Genomic DNA, 9,574 nt, shown 5'->3' on the forward strand with positions numbered 1-9,574 from the left:
TTGTACGTAACAAAATGTATGCAATCATGCATGGTAGAAAGCATCTTTCTGATAGAGGGCCACCTTCAGGGTCCTGAATTATTTAGATATTACATTATTCTTTATGGAATTATAGATTATTAAATATAGGATAACCCTGAAGTTAAAAGAAGAAAAATAACTGCTGCTTGAAAGACATTCCAGGTAGACATTTGGTGTGAGTTCAGAGGGAAAAAACCTCCCAGAAGTGACATTTGTCAAGTGCTAAGACTGTTCTCTGGGGCAACTAGTTAGCACAGTGGATAGAATGCTGCCTGGAGCCAGGAAGATTCCTCTTCCTGAGTTCAAATGTGGCCTCAGACAGTTACTAGCTCTGTGACTCTGGGCAAGTCACTTAACTGGTTTTGCCTCAGTTTCTTCATCTGCAAAATAAGCTGGAGAAGGAAATGGCAAACCCCTCCAGTATCTTTGCCAAGAAAACCCCAAATGAGGTCATGAAGAGTTGGACACAACTGAAAAGACTGTTCTCTAAGTTATGGCCCTGTCTCTTCTACAGTATTCTGTCAGACAATCCCTAGCTTTTTAGTTTTCCCTTTTTACTGTGCTAATGGTATGATTTCCTCTCCTTTACCACCATATTAACTCCTCATAACCTTTTATTTAACTATTCATAAATCTTTTCAAAGTATTCTCAGGGAGTTTCAGAAGAGGCAGTTCTAGAGGAGAAAGTCCAAGGGAGCAAGAATGAGAATTGGGACTTCCTTGGATTTCATTGTATTTGCTGAAGACTTCTGCCTGATGGAGGAGGTTCCAGCGGTCTCTGAATGTGGCAGCAGGCTCCATAATTCAGATTTTTCTACAATGTCAGCCTCTACATTGAATTCCTTTCTTAGGGGAGCTTTTTGGAGTCTGGCCTTTTCAGCTTTGAGTTGCTTATTTTTTCTCCTCAAACTTTTATTGTCAGTCACAAGAAACTATGTGTTGCTTCAGATCAGAAATCTTATTTTCCTGCTCTTTTATTATTGTGTTGTCTTTTGAGGGCTTTGCTATAACACATGGTTCTATTGGGTCTTTTCTGAAGGAGAAAAAGCAAGGTGTCTGAGTTCCTGTCAAAGACCCCTGGCATGGCTATTCAGAGCTTCTTAACATAGGCACACTTTGGCCACTGAATCTATCTTCTACAGATGGTTTGCAAGATGTTAGCCTATGACTGGTTCCACCAAGCTTCTGCTGGGCTTTTCACCTTTCCTCCTACTTTGCCCTTTTCTACCTCTCCTGGATAAGCAGTAATTACTTCATGTGGCTATCCCTTTGTAATTTCAATGATAATTGAGCCTACTCAGATTATGTCAATTCCATAGCTTCAAAAAGATATGTAGCTACGTGTGTGTAACACAAAATAGCCACTTTTGTATTTTTCTGTTGCTACTAACCAGTTTGATTTTCTGCTCTGCTGATGAGCCAGGTTAAAGGGCCCATTCATCTTCCAAAGACACAAGGGCCAAAGTAGCAAATGTGGCACCCCCGGTACATGGAGAGCTAGAGTTCAGAGCTTGGACTGGTCTGGAGCTGGGACTGTGCCACTTCAGGATCAACACACTGGCAACTTCCTTCCTTCCTTCCTTCCTTTTTCTCCTCTTTTTTTTCCTCTCCTCCTCTTCCAACTGCTGCCTCAAAGACTCTATTTTTAACACAAATGTTCGTCTGGAAATGTTATATGATTATAAATCTTAGAATGCCACAGTTTCCAAAGAATTAAAATAACAAATGAACCAAAAGAACACAGATGCGTGATAGGATCAAGTAGATTGTAGCATATTTCCAATGATGACCTTGTACACAAGAAGTGATATAAAGAATGTCATCAAGAAAACATATAAACAGAAAGGGAGATGGTCAAGATTACTAGAACCCAGCATCTTTGGTAGGTACTCTGTGAAGGATCAGTTGAACACAGACAAAAGTCAGACAAGATGAGAAGACATCATTATTGTGATGTGACTTGCAATGATGGAGAGAATATCATCAGTGAGATCACAGATATGTTGAAATACTAAAGCATAGAACTGAGGGGGTCTGTCTCAACCCTTAGTATACTGTAAGTTAATTGAGGGTAGCAACTAGGTTTTATCTAAACTTTGTATCACTTTGAGAACTGAACACAGAAAACTACTCATAGTAGTATCTAACATTTATGTTGTGTTGAATTATATTATATCTTCTCAGCTAAAAGTTTCTCTCTCTCTCACCTCTCTTTAACATTTATCATCATTTACCATATTCTAATTTGCATTAATTATTCATTTACACTCATCTTTCCTATTTGATTGGAGAGGCCCCAGAGATATGAAGTGATTTATTTATTGTACTCCAATGCCTAACACAGTACCTTCTGCATAGAAGGTGCATAATAATTTTCTTAAAAACAAATTGAGATGTCATAGGCAAGGCAACAAGCGTTTATTAAGCAATTACCATGTACCAGGAATTGTGCTAAGAGTTGCAGATATAAATATAAGCAAAAAGAAGGACATTTGACATGGCTCTCCATGGTCATATGTTTCCAGCCATGACCTCTTATTCTTCACCCTTACCCCAGAACACATATTTGTTCCAATTCTTTCTTTGGAAGAGTTAGTATGGGACACTTTTCCATTCTCCTCCGGGTTGGCCTCTAGGAGTGAAGAGTCACCTGTTCCTTCATCCCTTGGTACATTTCCACCTTCTGGTTGGACAAAGGGGAAGGATTATAAGTAACAATTGTACCTACCAATTTCCCCAATTAACTGACCTTAAATGGCACTGTTAAAGAAAGTTGAGATTGCCTGAAGAAAGACCTGACTACTGAAAACTACTTTGCAAAAAGTACCAGTGCTATGTAAGATTAGTACTTCTGCTCTGTATGTGTGGCCAGAACAGCTTTTAAAATAAAATTGAACTCTGACTTTGATTTATTTCATTCATAAAATTCCACATAGTGATACAGAATGAAAAAGTAGCTATGCGCCCAAACTTACCATTAGGAAGATGTGGATTGAAATCCTGCCTCTAACACATGTGGGCTATATGACCTTGAGCAAGTCATTCAAACTTTGAATGTCCCAGACAATTCCCTAAAACTATATATTGCTCAAGAGTTGCCAATTTTGCATTGATAAAGGAAGTTTCCATACTGGAAATTCTTTTCATCGATGAAATCACAGGTTTAGAAGCAGTGCATGAATTATTAGCAAAGCTCTTTATCAGTTTCCTCTGAGATATAATAATAGCTAATATTTATATAGCACTAACTACATGCCAGGCACTGTGCTAAGTACTTTACAATTATTATCTCATCTGATCCTCACAACAACCCTCGGAGGTAGGTACTATTATTATTTCTATTTTACAGTTGAGGAGACAGGGGCAGACAAAGGTTAAGGGACTTGCCAAGGATCACACAGCTAAGAAGCATCTGAAGCCAGATTTGAACTCGTTTTCCCAATTCCAGGCCTAGTGCTCTATCCACCATACCACCTAGCCATCCCAACAGTAAGTCCGATCCCACCTTTCCTAACATAATATATTATGTATCTACTGCCAAAAGATTAGACTATCAGTGATTCCCCCCAAATAAAGACCAATTAAAATTTTATGTGCTTTATATTTTTACATGTGCCACCAAAATTTACAAATACTTATAAGAAAATAATATACTGGCTTAGGAGTGAAAAGATTAAGCCAAAAAGTTCCAGGGGTGTAAAAAGCAATTTATTATTGATTTGGTAGTGTACTACTCAACAAGTTGCCAGAAAGCACCATGTTGCATACTGTCTTTGTTGATTATTGCAAAACCCTTGAGTCAGGACCTCATTTACAGCTAGGTCATGTATTGCAAATGTACAAAAGAAAACCGAGTATATTGAGAACAGCTGAGTGTTTGATATCCACATAGAAAACTGTCTCTATTTAAAACATGCCATCAACACAATAATGTCAAGAATAATTGATATAAAAATGTGGCCTTTTTCAAGTAGCCAATTTAAGCCCATTGTAATTCTTCTTATCCTCAAATCCATTATCTTAAAAAGAATTCAATTCAATGAACATTTATTAAGTGCCTACTATGTAGTGGGCACTCTCTGTGAAGCACTGGGGAGTCAAAAAAAAAAGTCAAAAGACAGTCCCTGCCCTTAAGGAGCTTACAATCTAATGGGAACAAAGAATGAATATGAACTAAATGTGTCTTCCATGTTAAAGAGAGAATTGAAACAAAACTCGCTAATCATTTGTCCTTCATGAAAGATATCAATATAGCTCTCCTGGGTAAACAAGTAAACATCAGTTTATTCAAGTGTAAAATTCTTCCTATATGCCAAGGAAAAATAGAGATTGAATGCTTTGCACTTGAATCTGGAAGTCTAATTGGACCAATAGACAGTGGCAATACTTACAAATTATTTGGTTTGTTTCAGGAAAGACACACCAAGCATAGAGTTATCAAGGAGCTGGTGGCAGGCAAAAAGAGGAAGAAAGAGCTAAAAATCTATAATCACTCAAAAGAGTTCAGCCTAATTATGTATATAGGAAAAAAAACAAGTAGACAAGCATAGGGTCCAGTGTCTGTTCTATGATATGCAGTTGGATGGATCCATCAGTAAAAATACCTTGAACAGGTACTGCTGATGAATAGTCAACTTAAAAGAGAAGGAAGAGAGGGGGTTGGGTTGTATTTATGAAATTTACAATGCTTTCTTTTTTATTTATTTTTAACATTCTTTTTTTTTTAAAACAGATTTGAGTTCCAAATTCTCTCTCTCTCTCTTGCCCCTATTCATTGAAAAGGCAAGCAATATAATATCAGTTATACATGTGAAGTCATATAAAACATATCCGTATTAGCCATACTGCAAAAATAAAAAACAAGAAACATAAAGAAAGTGAAAAAAGTATGCTTCAATCTGCATTTAGAGTTCATCAGTTCTCTCTCTACATTTTTCACCATAGGTCCTTTGGAATTGTATCGGATCATTGTCTTGATCAAAACACCTAAATCTTTCACAGTTGATCATCATTACAATATTGTTGCTATTGTGTATAATATTCTCCTGGTTTTGCTCATTTCACTTTGTATCAGTTCACATAAGACTTCTGGGATTTTTCTGAAACCATCCTGCTCGTCATTCTTTTTTTTTTTCTTTTTTTTTTTGGCAATTGGGGTTAAGTGACTTGCCCAGGGTCACACAGCTAGTAAGTGTCAAGTGTTTTGTCTGAGGCCAGATTTGAACTTAGGTCCTCCTGACTTCAGGGCCGGTGCTCTATCCACTGCACCACCTAGTTGCCCCTTGTCACTCTTATAGTGCAATAATATTCCATCACAATCACATACTACAATTTGTCCAGCCCTTCCCCAACAGATGGACATCCCCTCAATGTCCAGTTCTTTGTTACCTCACGTAGAGCTGCTATAAATATTTTTGTATATATAGTTCCTTTTTTATGCAGTGCTTTTAATTTTTACCAAGTGTCTTCCTGAGGCAAAAGTCTATTTTGTAAAATCAATATTCTATATGATTGAGAATTTGGATTTGCACAATCTCTAGTTAATCAAAATTACAAGCCACCAGAAATACAACAGAAAGTGATATGGTTGATGTAATCATGCCATATTATAAAAAATAAATATATTACAATGAGTTGAAAGCAAAGTATGGTATATAAATATCATGCCTAGCACTAAGCACAGTGCCTTGAACATAGTAGGTGTTTAATAAATATTTATTGATTGATTGAGAAGTATGATTGGAAAAGGAAGCCTGTCCTATATGAAGAGCATGAATTAATGGGAAAGCTTCAGGGGTATAAGCCAGCTCAAACTGGCTCTTAAATTTTCAGTGTGAGCATTTATACCTCAAAAATGCTACAAATAAGAGCTTGATTTATTGTTTTGTCAATTAACTAGATGAGAAAGTGATGAAGAAAATATTGATAATGCAGATTAAACTTAAAAATACATCTTGCCATATGTATATATACAATATATATGCATACACATACACATATGTGTGTATATATATATATATATTTTTCCCCTAAGAGCCAAATGATAAATATTTAGAGCATACCTTTGGAAAGCTGAGACTGGAATCCAGACCCTCTGAACTCCCAGTTGAAGAAGGGCATACTGTAGTACATCAGAACTGCCTCTAATTTTCAGCATTTATACCAAATTATGCTCAGTGAGCTATTTATCATTCCAAACATAATTTAAGCTTCACAGAAACCTTCAGTTGTACAAGGATGGTTTCGAAGTACATTTGCCATTTCTCACTTCCCAACTTCTCTTTTTTCAAAGTGTGTGACTTTTAAAGTGGGGATAAAATGGATCTAATTACAATGGAACTTTAGTTGATTAGAGGGTGAGCTACAGGGTTTAGGCTAGATATTATGGTAGCAATTTTTCCTCTCATAGAATGTGGCAGTGAGTGAATCAACCCCAAAGGCATGTGTTAAAGGTAATACCAAGTTACAAGTCATTGTGCCTGCTTCAAAAACACCTCTGACCTCTCACTGCTCTATGGTTGAAGATTTGAGTCACTACTACTGTTCTCAGGGAACTCAGCAAATAAGAATAGATCACAGGCCTTTATAAGTTAGTGAATCAATGACAATTATACCCTGGGGCACATCAGGACTGCAAGAACAATATAAAATTAAACAGGGGGTGAATCGAGCCCAGAGAGCACAATACATAGAGAGGTTATATGCTTTTATATGTATGATTAATATGAAAAATGCATGCTTTATTTATCCTGGGGGTATGCCAACTTGTGGGCAGGGTGTAGGTGTGTGCAAACTTTTGTACTGAAACCTAACATCAGTCCTAGGTGGGTGAGTAGGAGTTACCCTCTTCCTTTGACCAAATAAGGTAGCTCAACCTAAAACAGGGCTGGCGGGGTTTACATCTCTGTCTATCTTTCTCAGAAGCTGCTAGGGGAAAGGGGAAGGTGACAAAGTGGTAGTTTCTTTAATGGTCATTTTTAAGGCCACAGAAGTGGAAAGTGACTTTAAAAAAGCACAGTGTCTCTCAAATAAAAGGTGGTTCAACGGTCTTGGGGAATAATGGTCTCAGGGTCACATGGGTAAGGACACCATTATTTAAAAAAGCCTGAAGGTTTCTGCATGCTCCCATGTTCCCTGAGAGCCTCAGGGAGATAAAAGAGGGTGGTACCCATCAGCTTCCGCCTTCCAGAGTGTTTGCACATCGGCACACCTTCTCTGGGACTTGGGAATTTAGAGTTTGTAGTCAGGTTGAAACAGAGGACATGAACATATGGTATAGTAGTGGTAAAGACGTTGCATTTGAAGCAAGAATCCTGGGTTCAAATCCTGTCTCTGTTACTTATTCCCTGAGTGACCTTGAATCTTCCCTGCGTGAAGTCATTTCACCTTGTTGGGTCTCAGTCTACTCATTTAAAAAATGAAGTGAATCTATTGGACTAAATGACCTCAAAGGCCCTTTTCAGCTCTAGACTCTTATGAACCTATAGACATCTCCAACTGGAAACCTAAATAACTTGAAAGGAACAGAGTCAAGGGGGAGTATTTGAACTGAAATTACTCATCCTCATCTGATCCTTCTCTCATAATCACCAAAATAAAGCCCTGCATTGTATTGATTCTTTGGGGAAAAGTAGAAGTGGTTTCTCTAAAGCAGAGCCCAAGGAAATAGGCTACCAGACACATACAGAAATAACATGGAGGGCACACTGCTCTGCTTTTTTATTCTAAAACACAGCTGACTAGATCATGTTGCTAGTAATGTAGGGTGTCTCTAAAAATGACCCTAAGAATATATACCTTCCAAATGCCAGGATAAAATCAGAAGAAAGTAGAGAGGCACATTGGAGAGTGGAAAGAAGTCTGGGCTAAGAGTTAAGAAATGATATCTAGCCCCAACTCTTCCCCTTACTAGACTCTATGGCCTTGGGCAAGTCACTCTCTGGTCTTCAGTTTCCTCATCTGTTAAGTAAAGGAGTTAAACTAGATAATCCCTAAGGTGTATTTTGTTGTTGTTGTTGTTTTTTTTTACCCTTAAAATCTTATGATCTATGAGAGCTAGTTCAACATTAAGATAATAAGAGCATAGAAAAGAAAATACAGTGACAAAGCTAGACACACACAAAAAGACAATTCAATCCCCAAGACAATACTTCCAAATCTCATATCTTCCTCCAGTTGTACTGTGAAGAATTATTTGTACACTTGCAGGGCAGCATGCAGTAGTTAACCTTTGGACAATCTGTCAATTGCCCAAAACATTGAACAGTGGAAATCTTTCGTATTTTTGTACTAGAATGAAGAATGAACATCTTGCGTTGATTGTTTTCTGGTGAGTTTTACAGGTTGGCTTCCTTCATGATGGTGTCCCACAATATAGAAATGTTTAAAGTTGTGTTTCCTTCATCTTTCTTTCAAGGCTTTATTGGTTGGAACCTAAATTGAGTTTTGGGGAATGTGGATTCTATTTCTAGTTGACCAGTGATCAACTGGGTATTTCTCTGTCATCTATTATGTATTACTTAGGACTGTGCCAGGCCCTGCAGAGAATTAGAGAAATAAAATACATGGGCTCTTCCCTCAAAAAGCTTCCCATCTAGTTGAGAAGACAAGACTGACTTAAACAGGTATCAGAGTGAACTAAGTAGCAATAAAAACCCTATCACTTCCCTGCTATCCTGAGAATAAGGCATGAATTTGAATGATAAAGTATGAATTTTCCTCTTCCTGCCAGAGAACTTTCCAGGCCCACACTGATCAATCTTTGTTCTGGTACTGTCTCAAGTTTACAAATTAACATATTTACAAATGAATATATTTGAGGTATAATGGTGTATCAAAGTGGTTTCCCTGGTAGGGACTATGGCCTACCCTAAGGTATGTGTGATCAACCAACTGGAGGGTGGGAAGAGGTTTGCATTTCATCCTCCCTCAAATATCATAGGATTTGTCTCCAATACAACTACATCTACCCCCCTTGTCCCCTATAACTCTCCCATTTTATCCCCTCTCCATTGTGCAAGTTCCCAATCTTCTTGCTTCTAGTAATACCGTATAATTCTAGGACTTGACTCTAAGTGTACGCACAGACTAATAGAGATTCAGAGACAGAAACATACACTCTAGGACCATCTTCATAGTCCTGAAAGTGAACAGATGTATAAAAGCAACCTAGATCTATTTCTGTGCTAGTATTGGGAGATATGTGTATTGTAAAGGTCCTTTGAGAAAGTGGCACCAACTAAAGGAGAGGATTAGTTAACTCACAGTCAACCCCACATCCTTCTACCCAATGTATAGGAAGGCTCAGTTGCAGGATGGCACTAAAATCTGGATTATCTTCATAGGTTCCTGAGATAGGGCTAGAGAATCACTTTGAACATTCATGTTCTCATGTCCAAGTCTTTGTCATTTTCTGTCATTAAATAAAGCCTGCCACATGTTCAATATCTGAGTGCTTGTGGAGGATCAAAGGTCCCTTTTAGGGTCCAGATTATAATGACCCCAGGAAAAACTCTGAGGAGACCGCGATGAACATAACTGTTCTCTACTTGAC

General features: G+C 37.8%; 1 pseudogene; it reads right to left on the bottom strand.

Annotated features, from left to right (window-relative positions):
- Positions 1-639: 639 nt before the first annotated feature.
- Positions 640-7,223, bottom strand: LOC114047938 (annotated as a pseudogene).
- Between the last annotated feature and the right edge of the window lie 2,351 nt (positions 7,224-9,574).

Source organism: Vombatus ursinus, unplaced genomic scaffold (assembly GCF_900497805.2).
Source record: "Vombatus ursinus unplaced genomic scaffold, bare-nosed wombat genome assembly UNPS02000577.1, whole genome shotgun sequence".
Lineage (NCBI taxonomy): Eukaryota > Metazoa > Chordata > Mammalia > Diprotodontia > Vombatidae > Vombatus > Vombatus ursinus.